The sequence below is a fragment of the Onychomys torridus genome, chromosome 6, assembly GCF_903995425.1.
Source record: "Onychomys torridus chromosome 6, mOncTor1.1, whole genome shotgun sequence".
Taxonomy (NCBI): domain Eukaryota; kingdom Metazoa; phylum Chordata; class Mammalia; order Rodentia; family Cricetidae; genus Onychomys; species Onychomys torridus.
The window spans coordinates 71214582-71232510 of record NC_050448.1 but is presented as its reverse complement, the minus strand read 5'-3'; the positions used below and the strand labels follow the sequence as shown (position 1 = coordinate 71232510).

At 46.3% G+C, this 17929-nt stretch overlaps 3 non-coding genes and 1 pseudogene across 3 annotated transcripts; 1 reads left to right on the top strand and 3 right to left on the bottom strand.

Annotated features, from left to right (window-relative positions):
• Window positions 1-6921: 6921 nt before the first annotated feature.
• On the top strand, window positions 6922-6992 carry Trnag-ccc. The gene has a single exon. It is a non-coding gene; the product is annotated as a tRNA-Gly (tRNA).
• Window positions 6993-7720: 728 nt separating this feature from the next.
• On the bottom strand, window positions 7721-7871 carry LOC118586494 (annotated as a pseudogene).
• Window positions 7872-16085: 8214 nt separating this feature from the next.
• Window positions 16086-16157, bottom strand: Trnah-gug. The gene has a single exon. It is a non-coding gene; the product is annotated as a tRNA-His (tRNA).
• A 1285-nt stretch (window positions 16158-17442) lies between these two features.
• Window positions 17443-17514, bottom strand: Trnae-uuc. Its single transcript has one exon. It is a non-coding gene; the product is annotated as a tRNA-Glu (tRNA).
• Window positions 17515-17929: the final 415 nt, after the last annotated feature.

Here is a 17929-nt window from a genome sequence, read left to right as displayed (position 1 = left end):
CTCATCTAACAGGAAGGGGAAATTGTTAGTCCCAGACATCTGTTCCTCCTCTTTTTTCCTTCTTTTTTTTGGGGGGGGGGGCAGGGTCTCACTATGTAGCCCTGGTTGGTCTGGAACTCATTATGTAAATGACCAGGCTGGCCTTGAACTCACAGAGATCTGCTTCCCAAATGCTGGGATTCAAGGTGTAAGCCATGCCCAGGACTCTTCTGTTTTCTTTATGGATTGCATTTGTCTGTGCTGGATGTAGTGATGTTCTCTCCTTACAAGCAGAATTAGCATGCTGACAACCATCTCTGCTATTCCTGGAGTGGTTGTTTTCTTGTTGCTTTGACCAAGTACCAGACATTAGGAAAGTTAAGTGAGGAAGGGTTCATTCAGGCTTACAGTTTCAGGGGACACAATTTGGGACAATGGTCAAGGCAGGATGGTGCCTGAGATGCTCCATCACATTGAGTCCAAATCAGGAAGCAGAATGCAGAGAGGAAGTAGGCTCCGGCTATCTAGTGTCCAAGCTGATCTCTAGTGACCTACTTGTTCTTGCATGTGTCTACTTCCCAAAGGTCACACAGAGCCTTCCAAGACAGTGTTACTAGCTGGGGACCAAGTCTTCAGACACTCAAGCCTATGGGAGCCATTTTACATGCCAACCCAATCGTCTTCCACAGGTGTGTTGTTAGACCTGCTAAAGCCAGCTGTTTTTAGAAGTGCCAAAGGGACTTGCCTGATGACTGCCTCCCCATAAGTCCTGGTTTCAGAGAGCAGTCCCTCACTGGCTTTTGAGGTCCCTTTCATGGGGAAGGGTTAAAGTTGATAGAAAACAGCCCTTGAGATAATTTGACCATTAGCACCTGGACAGAAGAAGGGGGCACTCAGGGATCCAGGCTGCCTGTGGCGTAGATAAGTGTAATAGAAAACAACTGTCGGGATAATTGGCAGTTAGGAGGTGTCTGGGAACACACACTTTTGTAAGGCAAAAAGGACAATCATATATCACAGGTTCAGGAGTTTAGCAAGGCAAAGGGGTGGGTGTATATTATGGGGTCACAGGTTCAGCGTAGGTTGAAAAACCTGGTTTGCAGGATACAGTAAGCTTAGGAAACAGAAACTTATCCTTGTAAGGTATGGAGACTTAATAACAATGTATAACAATGTGGCTCCTTAACAACAATGTGGCTTCTGTTTGGTTTGGCAATGACGGCTTTAGAAGCGCTGAGACCTGGGAGAATAGAGCCTACGAATGAGGTAGATTAAAGTTTCATGCAATAGCCAACCTTTTTAGAGCATCAAACAATTTATATTCTGAGGGTCAAGCAAGGTCATATGAGCAAAGTTCCGGTGAGTTTAAGCTGTATACAGTCACAAGGGCATGCTGTGCATGGCTGAGTAACAGTAGTAAATGGCAATGTGTAATCAGAAGCAAGCACTCCTATTTACCACACCTGGGTGGGGCATAAAAGCACATTCCAAGAACAACTTTGTGCTTTGGAGGACTGAGTTCATAGGACTCTTGTCCGGTTTTCGTGGAGGTTTCTCACAAGCACTCAGAATTCTCAGTTTCATTCACAGACTATGTTCTGACACACAGGGTTTTTTTTTTTTTTTTAAATTGTTGTTGTTTTCAGTTTTTTGAGACAGGGTTTCTCTGTGTAGTTTTGTTACCTATCCTGGATCTCGCTCTGTAGACCAGGCTGGCCTCAAACTCACTGAGATCCGCCTGCCTCTGCCTCCCAAGCTGGGATTAAAGGCATGCACCACCAATGCCTGGCTGTTGCTTGTTTTTTAAGAAAGATTAATTTTAATTAATTATATATATATATATATATATATATATATATATATATGTATGTATATATATATAAAATTATATATATGATGGAATTTATTAAAATGGCTTACAGGCTGTGGCCCAGCTAATCCAACATGGCTACCTATGAAGGGAAGGTCCAAGAATCCAGTAGTTGTTTACTTCATGAGGTGGGATGCCATAGCTGGTCTTCAATATACAGTGGAATACTGAAGAAGTAAGCTCTAATACCAGGAAAGGAGTAGACTTGCCAGGGAGAGCGAGGACAAGCAGGCAAAGAGCAAGAGCTTCCTTCTTCCATGTTCTTATATAAGAGTCCACCAGAAGGTGTGGTCCAGATTAAAGATCTTCCCAATCTGGATTAAAGGTTTATCTCCCCATCTCAAAGATCTAGATTAGAAGTAGGTCTTCCCACTTCAAGTGTTTAGTTGAGAAAAAAGCCCTCACGTGTGGTGGGTATTGTGTTCACTGAAATATTGTGTGTTCCCCAAAATAAACATATCTGGGGTCAGAGAACAGACAGCCACTAGAACAAAGCCAAAAATGGTGGCTAGAAAATGGGAAGAGTAAGCCCTAACAGAAATTGGGCGGTGGTGGTGCACGCCTTTAATCCCAGCACTTGGGAGGCAGAGTCAGGTGGATCTCTGAGTTCAAGGCCACTTTAGAAATAGCTAAATATGGTGAGCCACGCCTTTAATCCCAGAAACCCAACCTTTAATCCCAAGGAGTGGGGCAGAAAGAGAAAAGTATATAAGGCGTGAGGACCAGGAGTTAAAGGAGAAAAAGCATGTAGTTAGTTAAGCATTTGGTTGGTTAAGCGTTCAGGCTTTGGAGCAACACAGTTCAGCTGAGAACTGCTGGGATGAGGACTCAGAAGCTTCCAGCCTGAGGAAACAGGATCACCTGAGGAACAAGGATCACCTGAGGAACTAGCAAGGTGAGATAGCTGTGGCTTGTTCTGCTTCTCTGATCTTCCAGCAATCATCCCAATAACTGGCCTCGGGTTTGAGTTTTATTAACAAGTACCTTTAAGATTCATACTACACTTGCGTGTGTGCCCAGTCATTTGGGTTTTAGTTAGTTTTAGCTTTAGTCAAGTTGATAACCAAGAGTAGCAGTCACAGGGGGCATATGTGAGTGCGGTTGTCCATGGAGGCCTAGAGGTTATCAGATCCTCTAGAGTTGGAGTTAACGGGCAGTTGTGGCCACCCAATGTGGGTGCTGGGAGCCCAACTCAGGTCCTCTGGAAGAACAGCAGGGCCCTTACCCTCTCAGCCATCTCTCCAGCCCCAGGGTTTGTTTCTTCTTCATCTTTCTTGTCTACTGAGACAAAACAGTGGAGCCATCACAGACTCCTCATGACACCCCATCTTAGGCAGATATGGATCAATAATGATGTTGAGTATCTTTCCTGCTGAGCCTCTGGAGTAACCTGAATTCATTGGCTTCGACACATCATCCCTGCTGTATGTAGAAATAAAGCATTTAAGTGTATTCAAGAAAGAGAAAAGACCTCTCAGTGAGGAGAGAATGTAGTTGCAATTTATACATTGGATAGAGAACTTGTATCCTCTAAATCACAAAGAATGGTTATCGCTCAACAGCTAAAAGACAAGCCGATGTCTAAGAGACAAAACATTCTGCAGATATACAGCAAGTATACAACTGGCCAACTAGTCCACGTCTGGAAAGATAGTCAACATCATTAGCTACTTGACATAAAAAATGAACACCAGACACTATTTGGTAGCTAGTAGGATTACTGATTTTTTTAAAAATAAAATTATATGATACAAGGCTAGAGATGTGGCTTAGATGGTAGAGTACATACCTACCTAGAATGTAGGAGACATGTTTCAGTTTTCCACAGAGCTGCCAGTGGGGAGCTATCCACTTGCTATGCCAGCACTTGGGCGATGGAGGCAGGAAGATCAAAAGTTCAAAGCTATCCTCTGCGCTATAGTGAGTTCAGATCTCCTGGATAAAAAGACCCTATAAAGAAGGAGGGAGGAGGGGGAGGAGGAGAAGGAAGAAGAAGAACAAGAAGAAGAAGAAGAAGAAGAAGAAGAAGAAGAAGAAGAAAGGAGAAGGAGAAGGAGAACAAGAACGAGAACGAGAACAAGAACAAGAACAAGAACAAGTAGTCCTGAGAAGGATGAGGAGCAGGAAGGAGAAAAAGAACAAGAACAAGGAAGAAAAAGAAGGAGGAGGAGGAGGAGGCGGCAGCGGCGGTGGTGATGGTGTAGGTGTAAGATAGAATTGGACCCCGTGCCTTGCTGTGGTCACTATAAAGTGGTGCGGCTGCAGCTGTAGTCCGCTGACAGTTCACAAGAAAGCGAGACCCTATACATTTGGCTCGTAGTTCAGCAGTCCACTCCTAAGCACATACATGCTCAAGAGAGCTGAAGCTAGATTTCCACAGTAAAGCATGTACAGTACTAGTCACAAGAGCCAAGCATGCCCATCAGCAGATGAGCACACAGGCAACAGGCTACTTACACAGTGGAATGTTACTCAGTCACATAGGAAAGTGAGTGGATTTGTAGTCTCTGGCACTTCTACCTGGGAGTCTTGGTAACATCATTCTGCATGAAAGAAACCCATTAGACAAAATGTCACATATTGTACAGTTTCACCGTGAAATGCACAGAACAGAGGCCTGGGGAGATAGCTTAGCTGCTAAAGGTTAGACTTACAAACTGGAAGAAGTGCACAGATAGAGAAATACACACAGAAAGCTGATTACTGGTGACTGGTGGTTGGGAATGGCTCCTGTCCAGATCATGCTCTTGAAGGAGACAACAGTGAAGGTTGTAACCTGTAAATAAATTAAGTGATACTGCAGTGCACACTCCACAAGAGTGAGTTTTGTGGGATACAGAATGTATCTCAGACAACAAAAACATTTGGCTGGGCAGGTTGAGGGGGACAGGGACTTAATATTTCTGAGTGAAGTAGAAATTGCTGACCAGTTCCCAAAGAATCCACATATTGAGAGAAAACTTACTTTGGACCTTTTAGAAGTTCCTTCGCTGTCACTGAAGAGACACATCCCAAAGTCTGGGTTGATCTTCATGGCTTCGATGCAGGGACTTTGAAACATTTACATCAAGTGGGTGCAGGACTTTTCATGACAGTTTGATTTTATTGGCATTGGTGTCCCATATAGCTGTGGAATGCAAGGATACAGGAAGGGCAATGCCAGAGATAAGTTCTCACCTCCACAGCGTCTTAGGAAAAGCAGTTCTGCACCAAGAGCTAGAATTGTCCCTAAGGTCTCATAGCTCAGCCCTGTGAGAGGCTTTACACTTGGCTCTTTCTAGCCTCTGATCTAATAATAGCTCCAACAAAACCCAAATAATGGTCAACACGTAATAATTTAGGACAGGGACAGAAAGCTTTATCAAAATATGGTAATGGGGGCTGAAGAAAATGAGTCAGAGGACCCAGGTTAGATTACAGCCCCAGGGGGTCCGATGTCCCCTTGTGGCCTCACTGGACACCAGCTACGTACAGGGTATACAGACATACATACAGGTAAAACACCCTTACCTTACACGTAAAATTTTTTTAAAAATTTAAATATGTAATATTAATGCCCTTCCAGATCCTGGTATTAAAATATATGATCCACAAGTACAGTCTGGAGACTAACCATTAAAGACCTGTAGGAAAGGATCCCCATTGGATCAGCCAGATGGAGAGGCCCTTCCTTACCAGGCCCTCTTGAGCAATCTCCTTCAATCAAACTACAAAACATTCTTTGTGGATTAAAGCTGTCCCTTCTCAGTCTCCATAGCCTGGAGCACATCCTGAAGAGAAGGCTGTCATCATACCTGTGTAATGAATGACACCTTAACTTTTCTTGTTTTTGTTTTTCAAAACAGGGTTTCTCTGTGTAGCTCTGGCTATCCTGGAACTTTCTCTATGTGTGGGGAGGGCTGGGTGGAGGGGGAGAGTGGGTGTGTGGGGAGGGCTGGGTGGAGGGAGAGAGTGGGTGTGTGGGGAGGGCTGGGTGGAGGGAGAGTGGGTGTGTGGGGAGGGCTGGGTGGAGGGGAGTGGGTGTGTGGGGAGGGCTGGGTGGAGGGGAGTGGGTGTGTGGGGAGGGCTGGGTGGAGGGGAGTGGGTGTGTGGGGAGGGCTGGGTGGAGGAGAGTGGGTGTGTGGGGAGGGCTGGGTGGAGGGAGTGGGTGTGTGGATGGTGGGTGTGTGGGGAGGGCTGGGTGGAGGGGAGTGGGTGTGTGGGGAGGGCTTGGTGGAGGAGAGTGGGTGTGTGGGGAGGGCTGGGTGGAGGGGGAGAGTGGGTGTGTGGGGAGGGCTGGGTGGAGGAGAGTGGGTGTGTGGGGAGGGCTGGGTGGAGGAGAGTGGGTGTGTGGGGAGGGCTGGGTGGAGGAGACTGGGTGTGTGTATAAATTTCTGCCTCTTCCTGTTTGCTTTTGTCCATCTTCTGGGCAGTTGTGTGAATGATACGGGGAAATGGATGGGATCGAGGCGCACGATGTGAAATCGACGAAGAATCAATAAAGGATTTAAAAAAGAATGGTATGCATGTTCACGCAAACGGAACTCAATTAGATTACTGCTTACGCCGCACTGGTCTCCTCCATACGTCCTAGAAGAGCAGCTACTGGACGCCATAGGCCCAGCGAACAAAACATCACATAAACCTGAAAAACGGGCTGGTTTTGTTCACACCTCTTCCCTTCCTGTCCAATCCAGCGAGAACAGAATGAGCACTGTTCAGAGAGTGTTTCAGTCCGTTTCACACAGATAGGGTTTGTTTTGGAATTGTCCCCAGGACCTGCGTCAAGTGTGTTTTTGACTACTTCTGAATTGAGCACAGTTTGGGCACTAGGAAACTCCAAGGGAGACTTTTCAGAGCCACGAGTTTGAGCTGGAATTGGCATTTCCCTTCTAATGAGCAGAAAGCCAGGCAGAAGTAGAGGGAACTCTGTAGGTCATGCCCGAAACTCCTTGAGTGGCAAATTCGGCCCAGATTTATCACAGCATGGCATGTAGTTTCCTCCTCGACCCTAGAAAATTTAAAAAACCACGAGGAAAGCTTGGTTTCTCTTTCCTTTTCTCAGTGTGCTGACTCAGAGCATCCTTAAGGGTGCATTGGTGGTTCAGTGGTAGAATTCTCGCCTCCCACGCGGGAGACCCGGGTTCGATTCCCGGCCAATGCAGGTTGTCATTCCTGTTATTTTCCCTCTTCCGCCTGCCACCCACAGTACTTTATTATACGAGAGAACAGACCAGAACCCAAGTCTATCCCTTCAGACTGTTTTTGGCTAGAAATGTTAACAAGCGAACTTTACTAACAGTGGCTCAAGCAGGTAAGTACTCTCTTTTATCAGTGAGTTCCGCCACAAATATGGAATATCGAATACCGTTACCACAGCTGTTCGATGATTTCCAAGTTCTTCTGTTTCCATTCAGACTCCCTTAGCCTGAGGTTTTTATTCTCATGGCAGAGGATGGCTTCACACCGGTATTCTAGGCAGGAAAAAGAGGACAGGACAGCAGGCAGAAGGTATTCAAACACTTCTGTTCAGGGAAGAGTGCGGTCTCCAGAGACATCCGCCTACCTGCTTCAGACTCCAGGCACCCACACACAAGGGACTCTCGTCTGACCTCCACGGTGCCAGTGGGACAGCCTCATGTACAAAGTAGGCAAATTATCCCCACACAAAAAGCTTCAAAAACAAAAACCCCCGCTGTCTATTACATCCTCATTTTAATCGTTACGGACCTCAAAAAAAAAAAAGAACATCCCAATAGTCTTCAAGGACTTCTTTTATTATCTTCTATTTACACATATTCGATGAAGTGCACAAGATAATAACAGGGAATAAGGCGAACACTACAGGAATAAAGAACAGGAAGTATTAAATATCAGAAGTACAACCGACCTAAGGAACGCCACCACTTTATTCCTACATCCAAACTACTTACATCTGTTATTAACTACAAAAATACCAGGGGAGAGCGCGCACGCAATGGGTGAGCCTCGCCCTGGGAAAACCACCTGCTTGATCATGGTGTCTCCCCTGCCAGGTAAGTATGTTCGTCTCTCCGACACACACCACTCAGCCACACCGGCCCTGCGCTCTCAACACACGGTCACTTCGCCGCGCGCGCTTGATGGTTTCTCAGACGCAAACTTATGTTCTAAATAGATCTGCCACGCACGGCCCGTCATTCCTTCCCACGCCATGAGAAATCTCTACAGTTTATGAAGAAATGCAGCCCCGGCAGCCCCTGCGCGCCCCTCATCTGCATAGATCACGCCCCTTTGCGACAGGTCCCGCCTTTGGTCTGCTAATCCTTCCTCTCTGTGTGGGTTTACCATCTTCCCATTTTCGCTATTTTATTGGCTCATTGGCTGTAGCAAAGGTTTACAGCATCACCTTTACTTTCCCACAGCCTGTGCTCAAGGACTTTTCTTCCCTTTCTGGCGCGTACACTGTTCTTATCATGAATTTTGCTTCTTACAAGTTTGTAGACTTCATAATTTATTGTTATTACTTTTGTCTAAACAGTCAGTTGTTGGGGAATATCATTTTAAGGCGTGTTACTTTTGTTTGTGATGCATTTGTTTAACTCTGTGAAGCTGTGTTACTGTGCCTGTCTAAAACACCTGATGGTCTAATAAAAAACTGAACGGCCAATAGCAAGGCAGGAGAAATGATAGGCGGGGCTGGTAGGCAGAGAGAATATATAGAATAAAGGGACTATATATAATGAGAAATCTGGGAGAGAGCGATCAAGTAGCCAGAGAGGAGGAGGACTCCAGGGGCCGGCCACTCAGCTAAACAGCCAGACATGAGTAAGAAGGAAAGAAAAGATATACAGGAATAGAGAAAGATAAAAGCCCCAAGGCCAAAGAAAAACGGGATAATTTTAAGTTAAGAAAAGCTGGCTATAAACAAGACAAGCTAAGGCCAGGCATTTATAATTAAGAATAAGCCTCTGTGTGTGATTTATTTGGGAGGCTCCCAAAAGAGTAAAAACAACCAACAGCAATTTTTGCTTTGTTTTGTTTTGTTTTGTCTTATCTTTTAGGACAAGGTTTCTCTGTGTAGCCCTGGCTGTCCTGCAACTCTGTAGACCAGGCCAAGCTGGCCTCAAATTCAGACATCCTTCTGCTTCTGCCTCCCGAGTGCTGGGACTAAAGGCGTGTGTCACCACTGCCTGGCATCAATCAATTTTTCCCCCAAACAAAATCTCCTCATTTGTTTCTGATACTGGTCATAACTTTTGTAGATCCAAAGGCAATAGAACCACCGATGTTCCAACATAATATTCAAATTCACAGCACAGCCTTTTCATCACACTGGTCAGTATAACAAACTTTCTATAATACTTCCCGACTGAAGTAAGAGGAGGGCGTGGTCAACACCTAGACATATTCTTACTCTTTCGAGCTGCCCAGGAAAGCCTTCCAAGACCAGCAGTTCCCTTGTGTTTTCACCTAAGTGTTTGTTTGTTTGTTTTGGTATGTGGAGCTGAGGATTGAACCCAGGACCTTGCCTAGCAAGCGCTCTACCACTGAGCTAAATCCCCAACCGTTTTCACCTAAGTGGATCTGGAAAAGACTGGCCTGAAGGAGCACAGCTTGCTTCTGGTCAAGCAGCTCATCCAATAGGATGGTAACACGGTAGATAACAAGGCTGGATGAGCTCCTTGGGCTTTATTCCTCACAGGAATTTCAAGTCTTCTGCATTGCATCCATCCAGGTCCCTGCCATCTTTAAAATGACCCAACCAGCTAAATGCATCCTGCACAGTCCAATTCAAGAAAGAGAAATGGAGCCAAGTTTTGCTAAAACCTCAGTTAAAAAGCATATAAACCACCTAGCGGTGAGTGTCCGCGCCTTTAATTCCAGTACTTGGGAGACAGAGAGGCAGATGGATCCCTGTAAATTCAAGGCCAGTCTGGTCTACAAAGTGAGTTACAGCCAGGATTGCTACACAGAGAAACCCTGTCTCAAAACAAACAGCATATAAACCCAGATACCCAGGGGCCAGACAATGCTCCCTCTCTGAACACCCTATCCCGTGTGATGCAGGGGACTCTGGCTTAGTGTAGTATGTGATATCTTTGCTGTAATAAACAGTGCGTGCTGTGGACCACAAACTTCTCATCCTGTAATTCTTGATAGAGAAACAGACTTGTGGAAGGGGAACTACCAGTCCGTGATACTAGGTCTCAGTGACGCACATACTTACCACTGACCCCCTCTGCTCCAGCTGTCTCTGCCACTCTCTGTTCCTCACGGTCCAGGCTGTTCTCAAGCTTCCCTACCACCTTCCAGACATCAGCTTTCTGAGGTCACTCTTGATGGTACCCTAGCCTGTGGGTAGGAGGCACATATCAGTCCATATCTGGCCATGACAGGTTGCTTTGTGGTGTGCTCAGTTGGGGCACAGTCATTCCATCGCACCCAAAACACGTGGTGACCTCATATTTCCCTGCTCCCTGCCTTCATTCACCCATCCAGTACTTTCAAGTGTTTGGCACTCCCCTGCTTAACATCCCAAAAGAAAATCCTGTCTGAGGTTAAAGATCTGTTCAGAACACAAACACCCTGAAATAGTACTTTTTCCATGAATATCATGTCTGAAATTTCAGAATGTGCCTAGACATATCTCCGTCTACTCTAACCTCCCCAGAGTGGGTGTTAAGGCTGCACACCTCTGAGATGCCACTGATAGTCAGAGAAGGGAGTGAGAAGCTTGCAGTGATCCATCAGACCTCAGTCAACAGGCAAGCCTTGGAAAAACTCACTGAGGTTTTCTGCACCCACGTTATAGAACAGGCTGGTAGGAGAGCTCTCTTCACACATTGATCCAAATATTAAATGACACTTTTGGGTGAAACATGGAGTCTGGGGACTTCAGTGGAATAAACGTTTTGTTAGAACTCATTTATTAATGTGGGTGCTGCTGCTCCTGTTCCAACAGCTGGCATCAACTTTTCAAATAAATATGTTCTCTTTTGTAGTATGAGTGAAGCAGGACTTATCTAGATATTTCCTAATCCACAGACATTGAATTCGGTCCCTGTATTTATTTTTGTCATCAATATTACTCTTGGGGGACTGGGGGTTTAGCTCAGTGGTAGAGCACTTGCCTAGCAAGCTCAAGGCCCTGGGTTTGATCCTCAGCTCCACCAATATATATATATAACTGTTGGAAGCCAGGCATGGTGGTACACATCTAATACCAGCATTTGATAGGCTGAAATAGAAGGATTGGGATGTGATTTCCAGCATCCGCATGGTAGCTCACTGCCATCTACTACTCCGGTTCCAGAGCTTCTCTTCTGAACCCTGTAGGTACCAAGCACACATGTAGTGCACATGTATACATACATGAAGGAAAACACTCATACACATAAAATAAAACAAATAAATCTAGAAAAAAATTTTGTCAGAGGTTTTTGCTGGGCAGTTAGGCAAGTAGACATGACAGCCATATTGGAAAGAAGCATAATTTTCATTGGCAGATTTGTTAGCCATTAAGGAAACAAAATAAAGGTAAATTGAACTTGTCAAGCTACCAGATGGTCTCAGGATGGGCCCGTGGAATCCTCTTTCCTCCGGGATTTCCTTGAGGGTTCAGGTAGGTCCTTATGTGCCTGGGGACGTGCGATTCCCCAGGGCTCAGGCCACTGTCTGAGCAGAGCCCTGGGCCTGAGATCATTTCCCCTAGCCCTGTTTCATCCTGTTGTTGAAAACCCAGGCAGCTCTCTGTAAAGACATCTTAAGCACTCCACAGCCATGAATGTGTACACAGGGAAGATGCTGATGAACAGGAGATGTTTTATTTTGCCTTACCAACAAAACCAATTTAATTTCTTCATTAGAGATTTAGGTCCCATGAACTAAAAAGAATTTGAGCTCATTTTCTATGAGCACTCATGTTGAAATTATTTGTTTTGAAGCTCTCACTGTGTGGACTAGTTTGACTTTGAATTCACAGAGATCTGCCAGTTTCTGCCTCCTGAGTGATGGGATTAAAGGTGTACAATAAGACAATATGAATAGAAGTCATTTGGAGAACTATGTAAACATGTGATACAGTATATATTCAAAAGTAGCATACAGAAGTATGTATTTTAAGATGATGTGACCCTTAGGTTGAAATCATAATCATGAAACAAAGTAATATAGCAAAATTTCACCAATTTGTTTTAAAGTTTTGAATTTAAATGTGGAATGGAATGAAATAAAGATCATCTGTAGGCCGGGTGATGGTGGCGGTGCACGCCTATAATCCCAGCACTCGGGAGGCAGAGGCAGGTGGATCTCTGAGTTCCAGGACAGCCTCCAAAGCTACAGAGAGAAATCCTGTCTCCAAAACCAAAACCAAAAACAAAAAAAAAAAAAAGATCATCTGTATACTTAGTGAAGCTGTAAAACCTTTTGCTTGAATAATTTATTTTTAATCTTTTATTATTATTGTTGTTTTGGTTGGGTTTTTGTTGTTTGTTTGTTTGATTGGTTGTTTTTGTTTTTATTTTGTGAGATGGTTTCTCTGTGTAGCACTGGCTGTCCTAGATCTCACTTTGTATACCACAGTGGCCTTCCTGCCTCAGCCTTCTGAGTGCTGAGATTAAAGGCATGTGCCACCACTGTTCTGCTTGAATTATTTATTTATGTTGATTTTTTATACAATATATTCTAATCAAACTTTCCCCAACTCCCAGATCCTCCCAACCAATTCCCTCTTTAAAAAACGAACAACAACAACAACAAAAAGCAATATGAGACAAAAAGTCTACAAAATATCATGGAGTTCATTTTGTCTTGGCTGACTGCCTGGGCATAGGGGCTGCCCTGAAGTGTGGTTACTATACCCAGACTCCACTGGAGAAAACAAAGTTTTCCTTTGCATGTGGGTATTGATTGCAGATAGCTTCTTGGTTGGGGGCGGGAGCCTGTGTTCACTCCCCTTCTCAGGACTAAGGACTGGTGGCTGGAACCTTGTCGTGTGTGTGTGTGTGTGTGTGTGTGTGTGTGTGTGTGTGTGTGTGAGAGAGAGAGAGAGAGAGAGAGAGAGAGAGAGAGAGAGAGAACTTGCTTGACACAGTGACCTTGAATAATAGCCTTGTTCTGAAGGAAAAAATATCCATATGGTTAAACTAAAAGCTACCCCTCCCATGTTGTAGTTTTAGCAATATTCATTTTAGGCTGTTTTTCCCCCCATTTTTAAAAAATACTATGGCTGAATTGAATTGGAAATAATTTTTAAAGGTTTATTATTTTTATTTTATCTGTATAAGTATTTTGCCAGCAAGCATGTTTATGTAATGTGTGTACAGTGTCCACAGAAGCCAGAAGAGGCATCGGATCCTCTGCTGGAGTTACAGAGGGTTGTGAGCTGCCAAGTGGGTTTTGGGACTCAAATCTAGGTCCTTCTGGAAGAGCAGCCAGTGCTCTTAACCACCGAGCCATCTATCCAGCCTCTGGAAACAATTTTTTTTTATTAGCTGCATTGATGTGTCTCCTGGGGAAAATGGCAGAGTAAAGGCGAGTTCTCTGAAACAGATGTTTGATTACTGTCTTAGTTCAGGTTTTTATGGCTGTGATAAAATATCATGACCAAAAGTGACTTGGAGAGGAAAGGGTCTGTTTTATCTTACAGATTACAGTCATCACCCAGGGTTCAGGATAGAAACTCAAGGCAGGAACTGAATGAAAGGCCATGGAGGAATGCAGTTTACTGGCTTGCTCCTCATGACTTGCTCAGCCTGCTTTCTTTCTTTCTTTCTTTCTTTCTTTCTTTCTTTCTTTCTCCTCTCCTCTCCTCTCCTCTCCTCTCCTCTCCTCTTCTCTCTCTCTCTCTCTCTCTCTCTCTCTCTTTCTTGGGACTCAGGAGAAATGAAAAGATTTGGCCACAAAAAGACTCCTTAAGAATATGTGTTCTGGCAGGGTGGTGGTGGCGGTGGCAGTGGCGGCACACGCCTTTGATTCCAGTACTTGGGAGACAGAGACAGGCAGATGTCTGGGTTTGAGGCCAGCCTGGGCTACAGAGTGAGTTCCTGGACAGCCAGGGCTACACAGAGAAACCTTGTCTCAAAACAAAATGAAAACAAACAAAAAACAAAAAAGAATATGTATTCTGAGACGGGAGAGATGGCCCAGCAGTTAAGAATGCTGGCTGCTCTTCCAGAGGACCTGGGTTTGGTACCTAGTACCCACAAACTACCTTTAATCCCAGCTCAGTGGATGTGAGCCTCTACAAATACTCCATGCATGCGTAAACACAAACACACAGACACATAAAAGTAAAGATAATTTTAGGAAGAATTTATGTTTAGCCTAGGGGTGGTGGCACATGCCTTTAATCCCAGCACTCGGGAGGCAGAGGCAGGTGGATCTCTGTGAGTTCAAGGCCAGCCTGGTCTACAGAGAGTTCCACAGCTGCAAAGAGAAACCCTGTGTCTAAAAAACAAAACAAAACAAAAACCCCAAACAGGAATATATATTTAAAGTAGCACTGATTGCCCTTCATCAAGAGCAGCATACACACACACACACACACACACACACACACACACACACACACATACATACCACACACACACCACACACACACACACACACACACACACACACACAGTTTCTCCTAGTTCTTGAACTCACGGAGGAAAACACACACTCCAGCACCAAACAGAAGAGGACGACATTACTCCGACAGAAGACCCAGCAACATAGGTTTTGCTAGCAATAGGCGGCAGGTACCAATGGTCTGCACAACCCTCCAGTATTGCCAAAGGGAAGACCGTCCCTGTAGGGGACATAACTAGCAATGGAGATGGCCAGATGCTATGCAATGTACTCACATAGGCAGAGAAACAAAAAACGACTACACCCTGAGCAATGGAGATGGCCAGATGCTATGTAATGTACTCACATAGGCAGAGAAACAAAAACGACTACACCCTGAGTGTGACAAGGAGACCTACCTGTGAGAGGCGATCAGTGGGTTGAGTGTGGTGGTTCATGCCTGTAATCTCAACAACACTTAGAGGCTGAGTGAGGAAAGAGGACAGTGGTGAGTTCAGGTCATTTGCTGGCCTGTAGTTCTTTGAGGGTAGCTTGGAGTAAAGTCTGCCTTAAAATAATAAGAGTCAAGACTAGTACCAGATGTGAGGGCTGTTCATCTGCAGGCGAGTGTTCCAGGCTCCAAGACCTATCTTATGCACTCGAGTGGGGTACACAGAGTGTGTTTTTGCATGCCTCTCCCCATGTCACAGAGCAGGAACACTTCTTCACCCTGTGTTCATTCAAACAGTGTAGTAAGACCCAAATCAGCCATGGTACTGTAGCTCAAAGGTGAAGAAAGTACTTAGTATGCTCCTGGCCCCTTTGGATGAATGCACAGTGTGCTTGTAAGTGCACACACAGGCTCTCTCTCTCTCTCTCTCTCTCTCTTACACACACACACACACACACACACACACACACACACACCACGGAACCGAAAGGATATCAAATGTAGGACTGATAAGAACACCAACACGGATTTAAAAAGCATCATAGTAACATGCATTTTTTACAAAGCAAGGAGGATGGCACATATACTCATGTTATTATCAAGAAATAAAACTTAGGTTAGGTATGGTGGTGCAGGCCTTTAGTCCCACTTGGGAGGCAGAAGCAGGTAGATCTCCGAGAGTTTGAGTCCAGCCAGAACTACCTGCAGGTCAGTCAGGGCTAAATAGTGAGACCCTGGAGAGAGACAGAGAGACAGAGACGAGAGAGAGAGAGAGAGAGAGAGAGAGAGAGAGAGAGAGAGAGAGAGAGAGAGACAGAGAGAGAGACAGAGAGAGAGACAGAGAGAGAGACAGAGAGAGAGACAGAGAGAGAGACAGAGAGAGAGACAGAGAGATCGTGTATAGGTCACTAATCTGGCCTTGCTGTGGGAAAGTAGTAACCTGATCTGGGTGTAAATAACATTTGACCAAATCAAGGCTGTGGTATATTTGACTCTAACCGAAATGTGGTTCAGTCCTTTTCTGTGAGCATAAAAACCGGGGAAGTAGAACACAGACCAGCAGCTGAAAGTAATGCGTTTGGCGGCTTTACGTTTCGTCCCTGTTTAACTGGGAGAATCCCTGGGCGGTGCTGGAAACAGGTTGTGGGGTCTGCTCAAATGCAGCGATCCCAGAGTCTGGGCGGGGGAGCACTGCGGGGTGTCCTGAGCTCCCCAGGCCCACTGGTGGCAGATGAACTTGACGCAAAAGATCGCCGGGCAGAAGGACGATAGTGCCGTGACTCGGATTCGAACCGAGGTTGCTGCGGCCACAACGCAGAGTACTAACCACTATACGATCACGGCGAGCCACGGACCGAGCGACGAGCGCACCTCTGGCGCTCACGCTGTTGGCTGAGCCTCGGTCCCGCTCGCCGGGTCGTGCCCCGCTCCCTGTCTGTTCCCGCCGGCACCCCAGTGGGGCGCAGCCCAGCGCCGGGCGCGGACCCGCTCTGCTTATTTTCGGAAGCGCCTGTCCGGCAGAAGTGCTTTCTCCCCGCTGCTGCGTTGGGAGCGGCGCCGGGTGCACGCGTCTGCGCCCCAGGTGGCGGTGAGGGCAGCCGCTAACTGTGAAATCAAGGTAGAGTTCAGGTTGACCCGATCATTCCGGTGCAGAGCCCGGCATAGTAGCACACACCCGTAATCTCAGCGCTTGGAAGGTAAAAGGCAATAGGATCAGGAGTTGAAGGTCATCCTCGGGTACAAAGTGAGTGCCAGGGAGTCTGGGATACTGCCAAGAGAGAGAAAGAGGAGAGAGGAGGAGGAGGGAGAGGAGGCGGGAGCCACTAAATCAAAAGGCCGTCAAAAAGACCCGGGTGAGTGTGAGGGCGGCTGCTGCCGTTAGGATGGCAAACTAATTATAATCATCATCACAGCCTGTGCTAGGAAGTGTTATGTCAACGACTCGCGCTGTAGTCATCTTGAGAGGAGGGAACCTCAATTAAGACAATGCTTCCATAAGATTGGGCTGTAGGCAGACCTGTGGGGCATTTTCTTAATTAGTGATTGATGTGGGAGAGCTCAGCCCATTGTGGTCCCAGGGTCTGTAAGAACGCAGGCCGAGCAAGCCATGCTCAGTAAGCAGCACGGCCCGTGGCCTCGGCATTAGCTCTGCCCCAGATTCCTGCAGTTTGAGTTCCTGCCCTGACTTCCTTCAAGGATGGACTACAATATGGAAATGTAAGCCAAACAAACCCTTTCCTCCTCAAGAGAGGAGCCATTGTAGCCCAACCAAGAGGTCTTGATGTGTGGGAATTGCTCTCCAAGGTTGGGGCACATAAAAACCGGAAGGGCTCCAAAGTGGGAAGATACTGAGTCGGGAGTTTCTGGGAAGAAACAGTCACTGTTGTCCCAACTTTTGAGTGTTTCAGAGGTTTTGTTTTCCTTCTCTGAGAAAGAACAATTGGAACCTATGTCCCCCACTTCCTTCCTCTATCTCTGAACTCCGCAAAGACCTCTCTGGATGAGCCCACAAGACCGTGCTTACTGGAAGGCTTCTGGGGTCTTCTGAGTCCAAGGCAGGGCTCTTTGTGCCTCTGTGCACTGTTTAAAGGCTGAAGAACCACGGAAGTGAGAGACTGCTAAAAGGAGATTCCCTGACCGGGAATCGAACCCGGGCCGCGGCGGTGAAAGCGCCGAATCCTAGCCACTAGACCACCAGGGACATGGGTGGTGCACTCCATTGACCTCTTTAAGCAAACTCCCAGGAGGAAACCTCACTCGCCTTCTAAGGCTGGTGAGCCAAGCTCGCAGCCCGGCCCTCCGGTCCCAGGCCATCACCATCATCATCACCATCTTCACCGTCACCACCACCACCATCACCACCATCGCCATCATCATCATCATCATCCTCATCCTCCTCGTCGCCATCTCTCCCTGGGCAATGGTCTGCCTCTGAAACCCGGCAGACACCAGAGCGCATATGGAACCCACTCCGCTCCAGCCTTCGCACCAGGTGCGCCAGGGTGGCACGTCTCTCTTCCTCTGAGCTCCGCTCCTGGTGGGTAAGCTGTGGGTTTGACTCAGCGCGCGGCCAGCAGAGCGGGTCCTCCTGGTCCTGTGGTGGGAACCGGCTCTCG